The following is a 16,805-nucleotide window of genomic DNA, read 5'->3' on the forward strand; positions in this document are numbered from 1 at the left end:
TAAATATCATTAACATAATATATAATATAATTAATATAATGAAAATAATAACATTTTATAATTAAATAAAATAATATGACCATAAAAATAATTAATTAATTGTATGTGCAATATTATTTTATGTGTATATCATATATATTTAATACAATTAATAATATGATATGATATGATTGATATAATATAATATAATATTAATTTATATTATTTGAATTATTAAATATAATTATATTATGATAGTATAAATAATAATAATAATGAAGATAACTGGTATTGTTGTTGTTATTATTATTACATGATGATATACATCATTTTTAAAATGCTGAGGAAGAATATGCTCACTCTCCTAGGAAATAGAAGTAGGTGATCTAGATTCCCATCTCTTCTCAGCCTAGGAAGCCATAAATTCACATCTTAAAGCTACTATGAGACTATCAAAGCAGAAGCTATATTCTCTTCTATGCAATGAGGCTGTTTCAGTGTGCTGAAGAATGTAAAATTCCAGTGGCCAGAAAACAAGTAATTCTATGTATTCACTTGGAAATGCGGCTCTGTTATATTTCTAGATGAGCAGGGAATATAATCTAGGCTTTTATTTTTTCATTGAATGGTTTTCTAATTTTGTAAACAAGTCTTAAAAAGTAGGAAATGTGTGTCAATGCCATGTTCTCCTGATTCTTCATCATCTTACTAGCATTTTTCAGTGCACAGGCATATATGTAATTTCTAGGATCTGGATGCTAAGTGGTGAAGACACCTGTGTTTTCTCTTAATTTCATTTTCCTAAGAAACTGGCAATTCTAAAAGCACTGGGATTTCAGGCATGGGTAGCTGTTAGCTAACTTTAGGCCTGCTGCTGCTTTAAATGCATTTTTTTTTTTATAATTATTATTATTATTATTTTTAATTATTTTTTTTCTCAGTTTCAGTATTATGGGTTCTTTTAAGACAGAGAGGAGAGCAGCCAATCAGTGGTAGTGTGGTGCCTGAAAATATGATTAATACTCTTTTTGAATGAACGGGAACTACCCTTTAGCCTGTCTCTGTAACTAATACACTTGTTAACATCAGGTCATCATGTGCATACCTGTCCTAGTCTGAGAGATTTGGAAGCTCATCCTAGTCCTTCCCAGCTGTACTCTGAACATATCTCAGAGGTGCATGTGATCTGCCTTCTCCACATCCTTTGTTTTATGGGAACAAATTGCACAGCATTAAGTTGAGTCCTCTGACACAGAAAGATAAAATAAAAATTGTAATGTCTTCAGGGAGGACATCTGCCTTATTCTCTGGATGCAGTGACAAAGTGGAGCCTGGTTGGTTAGGACCTTCACAAAACGCTCATGAGAGTGTATAAAATGCAGTAGATAAATATACTTATATACTTATATATTTATATAAGTATATAAATAATGCAGTATATAAACACAATTCCTGAACTTGAGTACAAACTGCTTACCCTACAAATCAGCTAAGAGATTCTGTACATCACAAAATTTACTGTGAATCACTCCCAACACACCTACTTGGAATGTCTGAAATGCTAAAAGCTGCACAAAGTGTTTAGCTATCCTATTTTTATATGTTCTCCCAAAGAACGGGGAGCTGGTTCTTTCCTTTTGCTGAGTAATGTGAAAGTTCCTGCAGGTTTGGCAAGTCAATCTGTCGTGTCCAAAGGAAAGCTCTACATTTTTAGCCTGGATGAAGTTCCCAGATAAACTTATATAGATTCATAACTGATGCCAGGGACTTGATAGAAGCTTTTTGAAACCTCATTGCTAGTTTTTTTTCAGTTTTCTCTATGTCTTGTATATGTTTATGGAGGGCAACTGAGCCTTATTACCATATCAGGCAGGCAGGGTAGTAACCTCAAGTCCAGCTAACAAGCCCACTATGAAAAATGATAAAGTACAGTAGGCTGGCTAGTAAGAGACAGACGTGAAGATCAGTAATGCTGCCTGAAGAGGTCAGAAGCTGTGTTAGGAGAAAGATATTAATAGCTATTTGTATGTTGTTTGTTTTCTTGGAACATAACTGAAGTTAGTAACGTTGGGTGCAGTTGGACTAGTACTCGAAGACTTTGATGTTGTGAGATTCAGAAAGCTGCCAGTAGACTTTAGGTTTGCTATTTCTTTCCTTGTCTGGAAGTCTGAGTATAATGTAGCTATTGATAATTGCTGTTTTGCTTATTATGGATAAATACAATTTATAAAGTGCAATTTATAAACACAATTTATAAAACATAAATTTTAAAGTGCAATATGTTTGGCATAGCCATCTTTACAAATGGAAGCTGATCTGTTTAATATCCCTTAATTGTTTATATTTTTACATGCTATGTGAGGTGGACAATACAGTCACATAGTACTTGAGTTATGGAAAAGTAATCAGATCATTACAGGCTGTCTGGTTGTAACTCAGAAAATATTGTATTTTTGCAGAGAAACACTTGCATATTCTCACTTCTGACAACTTTAATTACTGGAGTATTTTCCACATTTTTAATTCTATTTTGTTGCTTTTTTACTAGCCAGTAGCAGCACTGAGACTCTGTTCATAACACATTCCTTAAGCATTTCAAGAAACATATGTAGATCCAATACTCTTCTTCACTTTTTACCTATCATCTCCTTCAAAGTAGCCACATTTTTCAAAGACAAATGTAAATGTAATGGCACTTACATTGATTTTCTGTTTCTAATGCTAAAATCCTATAATCATCCCAAGAATCATATTTAAATAGGAAAATATTTCTGCTGGCCTAGAATTTTCAATATGAAGAGCCCTTGATTTGATTTAGGGATGGGTAATCTGGGATTTGTTCCTAGTTCAGAATGGAACAACAACAACAAAACAAAACAAACTATATATATATATATATATATATATAAAACTATATAATATATAGTTTTATATATATATATATAAAACTATAACAAACTATATATATATATATATAGTACATATATATATCTATTGAGTACTATATATATATATAAAATATATATATATGTTTCATATATATATATGAAACATCAACATTTCATGGACATCTAAATAAACTACTCTTATTCTAAAATAAGAATGTGCATATGCAGACTTCACAGAAATGAAAGAAAAATGTGATTCAATTCTTTTTATCTTGACAAGTCAAAAATGTTGAACTTAAGCTGAGATCGTTTATGTGTTAGGTAGGGTTAAAATAAAAGCAGAATTGTAAGTAGAAAAATAAAATAATAAAAATATTAGAAAACAAATAAACAACAGCAACAGCAACAACAAAAACCCTACAACTTAGAACCAATTTCAATTCCAGAGTTCAGGAAAATAGAAAAATGAAATAAGATGTTGTTTATCTTAGACACAAATTTGTTTTTATTTTTTTCCCTTTTACTGGTATAGACAACTATTCCACTTTTTTTTTTTTCCTTTTAAACTTGCTGACCTCAGAATTATTACAGCACACTACTTGTTTTAATGCAGTTTTTATACATTTTTTTTATGCAGTATTTAAATTATTTTTTGAATAAACTTTTTTCACAAGAGAGAGTCATCCCATTAAACCAGGATTGTATTTAGAAAAATTAGTTTGTTGGACATGGGGTAGAGAAACCTCATTGTTGGTATACTGGTTCATCCTTTCGTCTCTGTATAGCTAAGTGAAAAACTTTAAGCTAAGTGCTCGTACAAACATTAAAACAAAAGCCCTACAGCAGATGTGTGAAACCATATGTCTGAAGTGAAAGAGATCAAGCTGTGTCTTGTACTTTTCCTATTTTCCATTGTTTAAGAATTTTGGCAGTTCTCAAAGCTGGAATCCAAAAGCACAAAAATGATCCTGAACTGAATTTTTCAGGTTGTCATAATACACTGCTGATACAAGTTTGGGTGGCTCATTGATTGCTGTTTATATTACACATTTTAAATTTTAAAAGGGCTAAAATAATAGATTTGAAGGAGTAGGGTAATAAGTTTCATTGAGACCATGAATGACCATGGTCTGATGGTCATTTCAAGTTTCAATAATTGGATTTTGAGGTTTTGATCTAAGTCTTAAAAGGAACGATACTTTCAAAATACAGATTTTTTGCTTTCTGAAGGGCAATATGCTTTTAAACCATTATAGATTCAGCAAAGAAAATCATTACTCTGTATAAAATATAACATATATGCATAACAATTCATATCTAAGTAAGGTATTATGTCTTAGTTTTTTCTGCATTTCCAAATAAAAGCAAGACATGACTAAACAAGCCTGATAAAGTTCTGATGTTCCCGAATAGTATGCTTGTTCTGTTATGCTAGGGAATTAATTCAATATAAGAATGTTTTTTCCCCACATATTTTCTTCAGGAAGGAGGATGTTGCTACATGTTGAACTCAAACTTCTGATGAGTTCTAGCTGCTGTAAAGCTGTCTTATTTTGTTTAAACTGCTTAATCCTTCAGAAATTTGTCAAAGAACTTGTATTGATTCAAGATCAATCCCAAAAGGGAGAAAAATGAGGACTTAATGTTAATACTTATTTTCTGTATGTAGTACTCTAGTATGTTAAAAAAGAAAAATAGAAACTTTTCTCACTTTTATATAGAAAGACAATGCTTTTAATAAGGTTTTCTGCTTTCTAGAAATAGACTCAGAATAATCACTTAACTGAACTTTAATTCATAATCTGGTTACATCTACTTTGTATATTTGGATACAATTTTCATAAATGATGCAGTTACTATTGCAATCTTTTCCCAAAAGATTGTAAAAAATACTAATTAATCTAATTAACATGTACATAAAGTTAGTTACCAGAGCTTATTTTCTATTTTGTCTTATTTTACCACAGTAAAATGTTATTGTTTTAAGATTCACAGAGTGCTTTTATGGCACTGCATCCTTATAAATATTGTTGTTTGAAGTTTTTGATGATAGGGTTCAATTCACTCAAAATTGAATATTTTGTGATTATATTCTCTTGTTAACTGATACCATGCAACAATTCATCTGAAAAGTAAATCCTGAACTTTCTTAACACTATAAATATCTTCTTCTTTAGTCTTATATTCTCATATACATGATCATAAACAAAGAATTGTTGGAATAGGCTAACCCCACTGCTGTGTTTGTCTTTGAACACTGAATTTCTCCCCTACTAGTTCTGTGCTTTTGGATTTCTCTATAAGCATCATTTCTTTTTCAAAAGGGAAATACAAGGTTATTTTAAAATTTGTGTGAGTGAAAAGCACTTGCTTAGTTGAGTGGCCTATCAGGGTTTGATAGCTTTAAATACCTAGATGATTGGCAGGTTCATTCTTCACACTCAGCATCAGCGTAGTCAGTGAGCTAAAGGGTTTTACAGAGAGTAAAAACAAAGATCATATCCAAAGGATTGCTTCAGCCAGTGCCAGCAGTAATAACCCTGATTTTAACCCTTAGGCAACACACAAAATATAAATAAAGATTTTTTTTTTTTTGAGATAGTGTGATGTGTCAATAAAATAATACAAAGGGGAAAGGTAGCATACTTTGTTGTACTGTCTTATTGGGTCTTATATACTGTCTTATTACTGTACATGTATATGCAAACAAAAAGGGGGGTGGCAAGGACAGAATTTCCAAGGATTGGCTATGTGTAGTTACTTGAGTTATGAAGTTAAGCATAAATTAATTTATGCTTAAAAATATATTAATTACTTATAAATATATTTATAAGTAATAAGTTACTTATATATAATTTTATATATTAATGATACAGTAATATATTTATACATAATTTATTGTATTTATATAAATACAAAAATATCTTAATTATTAAAGTATCTTACATACATATCTCAAGGAAGAATTTATCAATGTCTATAAATGCCCCAATGGGGAATGTAATGAAGACAGAGCCAGTCTCTTTTCAGTGGTGTCCAGTGTCAGAACAAGAGGCACTGGGTCAAAATAGGAATATGGGAGATTCTGCCTAAATACCAGGATGCAATTCTTTACCATGGTAAAAGAATTTACACTGGTACTTGTTGCCCAAAGAGGATATTCTGTCTTCCTCTTTGGAGATATTCAAAAGACACTTGGACTTGGTCCTGGGCAACCTGCTCTGGGTGGCAGGCAGGTTGGACCAGATGACCTCCAGAGGTCCCTTCCAACCTCAACCATTCTATGATTCTGTAATTCTTCTGTTATCCATTGTATAACATTTTTTTTTTTCCATGTGGTACACAGATCTCATTGTCTTGTGGACTTACAGGATTTCTCATTCCTTCCCTGGTATAACTGAATTATACCAGGATTTATTTATTACAGCTGGATAAGAAAATTCCCCTGAGTTTTGCTGTTTGTCATAGGTATTTATCATGGTGCTGACTACAGTGGTGTAGAAGTGGAAGAGTTGCACAAGACTGGTGAAACCTTCATTATTTGTGGTGCCACCAACTACAAAGCTGTTGGTGTAACTTTCCTGCTTTTGTCTACCAGGAAAAAAAAATCCCCTAATTCCCTTAATTACGGGACATATACTTTATGTCATCTCTTGTAGTGTATCCCTGTGGTTGCCATGATGTTCTAAGTCTGCACCCAAGATTCAGCAAGGATGCTGGAGCTAATTGATGAGGCAAGTTTCCTACTGCATATAGGAAGAAAGTTTCCTAAAGACATGAATCAAGGATTAAGCTTAAAATGCCAAACTGCATGGTTATCTTTTCTTTCCTTAAAGGTGAATTTATTTCTTTAGACAAAGTACGTTTACCACAACTAGTTTGTGCAGCTTTCTGGGAACTTAAGAGTGAATATCTTAGGTCTTTACATTTTTCTTTAAAACACCAAGTGTGTTTTGTTGTATGGATTTCCTCAAGTTGCAGCTTACACTTCCTGCCATTTTCTTTAATTTTCTACGGATGCTTTTCAGTACAGTGTACAGAGCTCTGGTAGTTTAGCCTCAGTTGGTGCTGCAGAGATGTTGCATTTTCCATCTATTCCATTCTCTTTTCACCTTCACTTGATCCTCCCTCCACGCCCTCCACCCTTCCCAATCTTTCCCACACTCCTTTTGCCAGTATTTTCTCAGAAGGAAGATAGCTTTCAGCAGGATCAGGTCCCTGAACAATCAGGCTTGCTGCATTATTTCAGAGGGACTTATGCACAAAGAGGTAGGTGGTAATGGAAGAACTATCAAGTTTTGGCAATTATGTTGAAAAAAATAATAGTTTTCTAGTATTTTTATTTTATCTTTTTAATTTTATTTTTTTCCACATGGCATTGTGGATTTTATGTGGCTCTGTGTTTACTCTCATATCTTCACAGTAAAAATTGTTAATGATTTTTCATTTAATGCTGAATGAAAACAGCTAAAGTTACTTTGTTTAACCATAAATTTTGTTTATTAGAATTAAACTAAAACAAGAATTTCAAGATGTTTTTGATTGAATTTATAAAAAATACATCTTCATGCAGCTGATATATTTTAACATTTATGTGTAGTACAATGACATGTATCTAAAACATTATATCAGCTTTCTTATTGATCTGCCACTTTTGTTTCTTGTTTTAAAGTCCTTCTATGAAGTTTCAGCCTACACTAAATGAAAAAAAAAAGCTACATTTGAAGTCAAAACTTACAATAACTATAAAGATGAAAAAATATTGTCAAATACCAACAGGACAGAAGATTCAGCTTCAGTACCATACAATTTCTCTTGTTTTGAACAACAATTTTAGTCATGATTTAAAGGATTAGAAGTTTTAATTTAACGTCTTTGTATAAACTTAAAAAATAACCCCCCAATAAGAACTCTACATTTATCCATTTATCAGAATTATTAAATAAAGTAATTAAGTTATTTAAACAAACAAACAAATACAGTTCCACAATTCTTTGAAGGAAATATGAACGTATGAATGTTGCGGTCACCAGTGTGACTTTTTTTTTTTTTTCTAATGCTGAATTATAATGCTTTCAAGCAATAGTCTTTTAGTTTCTCTTCAGATAAAATTTTTTCTTGCTTTGAGTCTTATGGTAGCTGCAAGTATGATTTTTATAAGATTTCAAAAATCTAAAATCCCCAGGCATGAAATTGGAAAAATGTGATATAAAAGACAATGGAAATGCTCATGGCCCTTGAAAGAATTAAAAATAATAAATCCATAATTTTAAATGTTAATATTATGTTAATAAATTAATAATAAATGTTAATAAATGTTAATTTCATACTTCATAATACCTTAAGTTTTCATTTTACATAAAAAAAAAAGTGAGAGAAGATCTGAAAAACTGGAGTTCAAATGAATTGTGTAAAACTTGAAGGCTGCTTAGACTGAGAAATAAGACATACACGAGCATTTCAAATGTATATATTAAGAATTCTTTTAAGAGAGAAAAAGAAATATTGATTATTTTATGAACATCTTTTGTAATCTTTAAACTACAAGGTTTAAACAAGGCACTACATGTTAGTGTCTTATTTACTAACTTCAATATGATAATTATTTGCATACAGTGTACATTTACGTTTGCATGTCAACCATGTTGTCAAATATTTTGGACAAGTCATGTCTGGCAACTTAGAATATGTGGTTTTAAGTTTGACAGCCAGAATAAACCTTGAGATTTGGAGCAAAATCATTGGGGTGTTTGACTTATGAAGTTTGAGAAGATTTACTTGGTCTAATGAGATGATTTAGTAATAATTTAATAATGTATGTTTGCATTAATAAGCATTAAAAACATAACTGTTATATTCCTAGATTTTCTACCTGTCCCACAGAAAAATCAAGTCCTTGGTATTACTCATTGCAAAATTTACATTATGCAAGTAGGTCACTGATAACCTCAAAGTTTGTGTGCAGTTATAATGATGCTATGGGAATGCAAAATGGAGTTGCATTTGAAGATACACAATTTTGCTGAAGGGGTTTGGAGAAAATTATGAAATTATGCTAAGCTACATTGGGGTACTGTATCCTGTTTTTATACTCTCTGTCCATTAGTGAAATAAGCAAATGATCAGTACAGTAATAACTTTATCAGCTAATATTAAAGTTGTGTTAATTAAACTGACTTTCAAATTCACCTACTTATTTTCATCGTCACTTTTTTTTTTCTCCCAGTGTTTTTTGATTAATATTTCACCTTTTCATTTACAAAATCAACTCTGAACTGTTAGTAAAAGGAAGAATTTCAAAGCATTCTGATTATATCTTTTAAATCCTCCAAGTCTTTTCAACTGAAGAAACAATACATTTTATGTCAACAAGTGCAATCTTTACAACCTCACAATATAGTCAAGGATAAAAAATTGCACGGATGTAAAGTAAATTGATTCGAAATATCATTCTGTTATAGCAAGAATGAGTTAGTGGTTATTTCTTTCAAGAGTTTTCTTCTGTGTGTTGTAGTATGCTACTGATATATTTTTACATTACATACTGCCCAGTGAGCTGTTTTGTTTTCTGTTATCTTTTTATTACTGAATGAAACACAGCAAGGACTGAGTTAATTTTTTATCATGCCAGACTAGATCAGAAGAGTGAATAGTCTCTTCATTGTTTTTGTTGCACTGACCAAATGTTTCAACCCAAAATTTTAAGAAACAAGCAATCTCAGTCTCCAAGAATATACCCTGAAAAAGTGTGGTCTCAGAAAGCAGAGTCTGAGGCTGACCTGATGATTCAAATCTGTCGTTGCACAGGAAGGAAAAATAAGGAAGGAAGGAAGGAAGGAAGGAAGGAAGGAAGGAAGGAAGGAAGGAAGGAAGGAAGCGAAGGAGGGAGGGAGGTAGGGAGGGAGGGAGGATCAGAAAAATATCTAGCTCATTGTTTTGGGACATATCTCTATATCAGTGTGTGACTGGTAACTCCTGCTCCTGACTCCTGCCATTATGGTTAGTGTAACCAACAGTAAGGCAAATATCCATAATATGTAAGTGAGTTATTAATGTAAACTCTTGTCCCTTTCTTCCCCCCATCCCAGGCCATCACCCTATTTTCAGCATGGTAAAGAACATTATTATCAAGACCTAAATACTGAGTCACCAAGGAGGTACGAGGAACACCCACTGCCAGGTCAGCGTAACCTGTCAGTGTTATTAATACACAGGTGCTAGGTTGCCAGGAGTTGGTGACATCTGTCCTGGAACAGGGAAGTGCAACAGCACAGGGAGCACTGTCTGTAAAATTAGGCATCAGCAAGACCCAGGTCAGACATACCAGAACTGCTGTTGGATAGCAAAATCCATGATCTCCCCTGTGGCCAAGGATGCACCCACTGTCATTTTCTTCCTCTGAGTACTGAGTGACTCATGTTCTTTACACAAAGCCTGAGTCTAGTTCATGGTTCTATCACACACTTATTGATAAGAATTTGATCTGACCTGCAGAAGTTCTGTCAAGGTGACTGAAAAGCCTGTATGACTGAGAATGTTAAAAATTCTGTACAACTACAAACTAAGTGCTAGAAATTGTAGATAACAAGCAATATTAATTAATTAATTAATTTTTAATATGATGGTGTATCTCTAATTATAACCACAACCCTGTGGCCAGTCCTCAATCCATCAAAAATCCCTAAAGAACTTGCCTGTCCTCTGTAGTATGGGGTGACATGATGTCTTCAATATTCTAACCTTGATTTCTGGAAGCAGCAAGGGAACAAGGCTGTTATTTTACATGTCATTGATGATAAGGTAAGAAAAGGAAATTTCTTCTTAAGTGCAAGGACTGAATAGAAAACCATTTTCTCTATTGATCTGAAAGGATTCTGTCCTGCATGGATACACAAACAACTTTATTAAATACTCAGTCTTGTTTTTCATAATTTCCTGCTGAATACATATGTTTCTGGGCTGGCCTTTCAACAGGTAGTTTGAGCTAGCTGTTGATAACAGCTGAAACTAATGGAACTTATGATGAATGATGGAATAAATAAAAGCAGATGTTCTAATTGAGCCATATGACAACTTAAGGTCAAAAGCTCCAAAATTAGAATTAGAATAGTTCAATTGGAAGGGACCTTGAATCAAACTGCATGACCATTTCAGGGTAAACCAAAAGTTAAAGAATATTATTAAGGGCATTTTCCAAATGCCTGTTGAGCACTGACAGGCATGGAGCATCAACCACCTCATCAGGAAGTCTGTTCTGGTTTTGGACCACCCTCACAGTAAAACATCTCCACTGCACCAGGTAAAATTTAGTAAGACACTGCATAGGATATGTTTTTAAATGACTGGATCAAGCATTGTAGTAAATTACCCAACAAGGTTAGAAACACAAGAGCTGATACCAATGTTTAAAAACTGATGTCTTGCAACTTTATTAAGTCCATTCATTTTATTAGGGACCTGAAAACTTGTGTTAACATACATTGAGTATAATTCCATTTCCTTATACATAATGTCTTAGGGTTTGTGTTTTTTTTTCCACCTAATAAAATAAGTAGATACAGGACAGCATTCATTGTTTAAATGAAGATCAGGAGAAGACTTACTAGTCCTTTGAATAATGGAAAAAGCAGGAAAATTATATCATTTAAAATTTACATGCTGTATCACAGATATGGTATATAATCTTTGAAATTTATTCCTGTATTGGAATTCTAAATGCTTGGGAAGCTGGAATTCAATGCATTAAACATTCTCAGGTAAGTGATAAAATCGATATGATTAAATATTATGCACTCCTGTTGACTTCTTTAAATAGGTAAATATTTATCAGTAAAACTCTCTCCTTTTCCAGCATCTGGAGAATTATGCTGTGACTCAAACGACATTATTCTACCACCCACAGAATACTTTTGCTCAGACTTCACAGAGAGATTGAGATGATAAAAGCATACTCTAACATTGAATGTGTTAAAGGAACATTTTTATTGCAAGGATGCTAGAAGTTGAATCAAGAGAATATTTACTCTAAGTATTTTTTTTTTTTTTTTTTAAGATAAGATCATTTCCTTCCTTGTTTTTTGTAAAGTCCTGGTAAATAAAAATATTTATTCATTTATTAGTAGTATTGTTGTGGAATAAACATATTTTTTCACCATTTTCCTCCTATTATCCAAGGTTTTGATCACTTGCTGTGAATATTCATTCTACTTTTTGTAATGTTAAAAAGAATATTGTTATTACTCTGTCAACATTTCATTCCATCAGTGTACTCTCTAGTGAGAAATGGTGTCTTGGGTGAATTCAAACTAGTCCATTTTGTCATTTTTTTTCCTTCCTAGCTAGCTTCATTTTCTTTAGTTAATGTGGGTTAAGTTTGCATAGTTGTGCTCTGTACCTTACACTTTGTGGCATTCACAAAATAATGCAGGTAAGAAAATCAGAAAGGAGAAAACACTAATATGATGAAGGATAGCCCACAGGAGGGCTATCAATTCCATATATATTGTGTGCCGTCTATACCTTCCCAAATTATCAGTCAGGATAACAGATAATTGAGGGTTTCACAGGTTCAAACAGTTTTCAGCTTTATATTCTGTGGGAACTCTTAGCTAAAAATGTCTGGCTTCACTCAGCAGTTACAGTCATGAACATTCATACCCTTTTAGATTTCAAGATGTCTTTAGTAGCTAAAAAGATAAGGTAAAGTGGAAATATATGAGGTCATTGAATATGTCACTAATGTTTTGTTAACAGTAATGTAAGCTGAGGTCAGTGTCTTTCTATTTAGAGACTTTTTAAACTTCATCCTTCCTGCTAAGCTCAAATATTCCATTTCCCTTTGGAAAGTGACTATGTTGTAAAATTCTCAGGAGCTAATACTTTTCACAAGATTTGCTAGTTTCAGAATATCTCACCTGTTGCTAAACTAATATCTCCCTAATATCTCCATAATAAATATGTCCCTGGTTTAGGTCTAATGGCCTAAATAGAATATATTTACAGTGGTCACTGTCAGGAGAGTGTCTCATTAACACTGGTCACCTTTACTTGGCTTATCTTTAATTGGGGACTCTGCAATACATACAGAAGTTTTGTCATAACTTTATAAAAATATAAACCATAAATCCTATGGAAAAATTTAAATACATTGAAGAAATATGGATGGAAATTAAAAGTTTATTTATAAAATACAGTGTTTATTTCCCATCAAGACTTCAGAGAGTTATCTCTATCACCTGTGAAACAGTCTAGTGGAACTGAGGGGCCAATTAATAATGAATATTTCCAAAAACAAACAAACAACAGAACAACAACAACAACTAAATATGTCCCTTTTGTGTATTTTTAAAACTTATTTTTATTTATTTGATGTATTCTTATATTTTTTTTCTATAAGTATTTTTTCTGTAGTTTACTGTGATTATTTTGCAGACATATCATTTATTCACACTTATTTGAAGTTTGCATCATTTCTCATTATTATTTTTTTTTTTGTAAATTAACCTTTCAGGTTACCAAATAAATTATTTCTAAAAAAGATCAAATATTTTCATTTAACTAAAGTATCAAATCTTTGTTTTGCTTTCCAGCTAATAGGTTGTTATTCTGAATGTTACAGTATGTAACTTTTTTTATAAACTCAAAATCTAATTTCCTTGTGGTAAGTATAGTTGTTAGGCCTAAATTTTCTCTATTACTCCCCCCCCCCCCTTTTTTTTTTCTTTAAAAAAAAATAAAATAAAATAAAAGCCAAACAGATATTAATGATGACGAATGACATTTTCAGTTATGACTCTTTTGTTTCTTTTTGAAGTTGTATGTAATTTTCCAGTATTTTCAGGGAAGATAAATGGTATTTGTCCTAAATTCACCTTCTGTATTAGCCATAGATTTGGTAATAAATCTCTCTGTAAGAAATACCTAAACTCAGGTCATAATACAATATATATATGTGTTGTACATAGAATATATGTTTGCAAACTCTATACCTGCAACATTATTTTAAGTAAATAAGCTTATCATTCAATTCTTCTTTCAAAGCAAGGTATGGTATCATTGCTATTGATGGTCAGGGGAAAGATCCTATATTTTCTTCTTAATTTTTTGATCAAATAGTTTATGATAAATATGACTACTCCCCCGTAAATTCATGATAAACAGTCATTCTTTTCAAAAAACAATTTATCACTTGAGCTTAAATATCTTGGATGAGTATAACTTCTCTAAAAACACCTACATGCTTATTTGCAGTTCAATACTGTATTAATTACCTTTAAAAATAAACATACTATTTTAATGTTCAGAAACTATCCTGCAAGTGGGAATCAGATTTCTTTTTCATCTTGTTAATGCTCTTTTTCACATATACTTTGGAAGATATTATATAAATTGCAGTTTTTAAATTCAAAACATCTGCCACTTTTATGTGAGCATTTAAACTTATCCCTAGAAGATCTGCAAAGGTATTACAGGGCTGAATTCAAGATGGCAATGAAGATAGTGAATGAAATCTTTCTTTTGCACCACAGCAAATGTGTACCGCACAATATTTGTATTGTTCTCTTTCACTCCAGTGATCACACTATGTCAAAATGCCAGTATAACTTCATTACAAACTGACAAAAATAAGAGGATCATGTAAAGGAAGGATTGCATATGGGGTATGGAAATGTGCTCTTCAGATAACTATTTGCATGTGCCTTACATGTCCCCTGCGTTAAGACTTAAATTATTGAGTCTCTTCTGCTTTGCATCTTCCTGCTTAATCCTTGCATTTTTTCCAAGATGTGTGTGGTTTAGTATTCAAGCAGTGTTCAGACTTGCAGATTACAGATATGAGGCAGCAAAGTTCTGCCACAAACTTTTCTGATAAGATTGCATGAAATTTTTAGCTTGCATTCAGATAAAATCCTTGAGCAAATATACAGAAAAGAATCACTACAATATGGACAAACAGAGCCTGAAGTTCTTGGACTGATTCTATAATGACATTTGGGGTACTTTCTCCTATCAAAAAAAAAAAACGGTTACCTTTTGGATTAATCACAGAATCACAGAACTGTAGGAGTTGGAAGGGACCTCGAAAGATCATTGGGTCCAACCCCTCTGCCAAAGCAGGTTCCTTAGAGCAGGCTGCCCAGGTAGGCATCCAGACAGGCCTTGAATATCTCCAACATTAATGTTTGCAACATTAATCTTAAATAATCTTAGAAAGAGGAATATGACAATTCTAGCAATAACAGGATTTTTTATTATTATTATTTATTTTTTTCCCCCTTCACTTCCTTCTTCACACATTTTATTTTATTTTACTGTCTGGCTAGATATCTAGGTAAGTCCATCCTATATCTGTTTGTTTATTTATTTATTTATTCTTGTTACTCTCTATTGCATAACAGTATGTTTTTGCATGTTATCTATTATTTCAGTTCATTGTCTGGGACAAGTTTTCTGGAATTCTTCAACAGCTGGAGACAGGAGACTCCAGTTAATCTAACCTGAAATCCAAATAAAAGGATCTTGCACATGGGTAGACTGTGTGTTTAAATACAATCTGCTGCACATGACTAGACTGACAATACATTTAGTGTATCCATTTAAAAATATATAATCTGCATAAGGTACAAGCAGAGATAGCATTTGTGATTTGTATCAATTGCAATAATTCTATCCAGATTAGAGTAATGTAGTACTTCTTTTATTTTCATGGCTTAGCTTTGTTTTTTAAGCTTTGCATCTGAAAACAAGCACAAGATGTAGGAAAACCATTAAAAGACTCTTTCTGTAGCTCTTGCCTGGGAGAAAGGGAAAACAGATTTACAACAGGATCTGCACACTCTATGTGCCAGGATACCAAGCTCATTTAAATTGTTATTAAGATAACTGTGATTTCTAAGGTTTCCAAAAGCATTGGAAATTGTGAGTTTTATCAGATGTAGATTTTGTAATTATTTATTGTGATAGGATTTATATATATTTTAGTTAGGAAACAAGCACCAGGAAGCCATTTTAGCTATACATAAGAAAGTACTAATTAAAGAAACAGAAAGGGGATGTACTGATGATGAGCTGTGATGAGTCCACTTGTCCAGGAAGAAAAGAATGCAGGAGGCTGCATTTTAGGAAAAGGCATCACAGAGTTGCAGCTCTGCTCCATCTCAAAGAAACACTTCCAAGTTTCTGTCCTCTCAAGCCATCTTTGTTGTTCCATTTTGCAAAGCAAATTCCAAAGGATTGAGAGAGAGATGGAACTCTTCTCCAAGTTTTTTTCAAGGATTATATTTTATTTTCTTTGCATAGATTTATTTTTCACCCAAAAAATAGCATATCATGTTGAGGTCACAGAGTCATAGAAAAAATTATGCAGGAGGGAACTCAGACAGTCGTCTGGTCTCATCACTACTGAAAGCAGCTATACTGATGTGTAAGAATTACAAGTGGATTTATTTATTTATTTATTTATTTATTCTTGAAAAATGACCTTTTACATATTAAGCAATCTTTGTATATAAAACTCCCACTGGAACCACAGATAACACAGAAAAAATGTTTTATATTTCTTCTGTTTACTCTAAAGGAATTGATATCTGTCTTGATATTCTGACTCCACAGAGAAACTTATTTTCAAAGATCTGAGGATGAAAGTGACTCTTTTTTACCTCATTGCCTTTTCTCTTCTGGGGAAGGCAGGGCATTGGCTTGCTGTCTTCATAAAGAAGTAATTTGAAGACTTTATCAAGCATCAGAAGTGTTTTAGCCAATTATCTTCACCTTACCAGGTTAGGCAAAAGGTCTTCCAAAGGCAGCTGGCCTCCTGCCATGTATTGTTACATGCCTGTGGGGCCATATATTACTGATATTATTGTTACATGCCTGTGGGGCATGATATCACAAGGGAACAAGCCATGCATAAGGATCAGGTATACTACTGGATCCTAT

Source organism: Anas acuta, chromosome 1 (genome assembly GCF_963932015.1).
Source record: "Anas acuta chromosome 1, bAnaAcu1.1, whole genome shotgun sequence".
Classification (NCBI taxonomy): domain Eukaryota; kingdom Metazoa; phylum Chordata; class Aves; order Anseriformes; family Anatidae; genus Anas; species Anas acuta.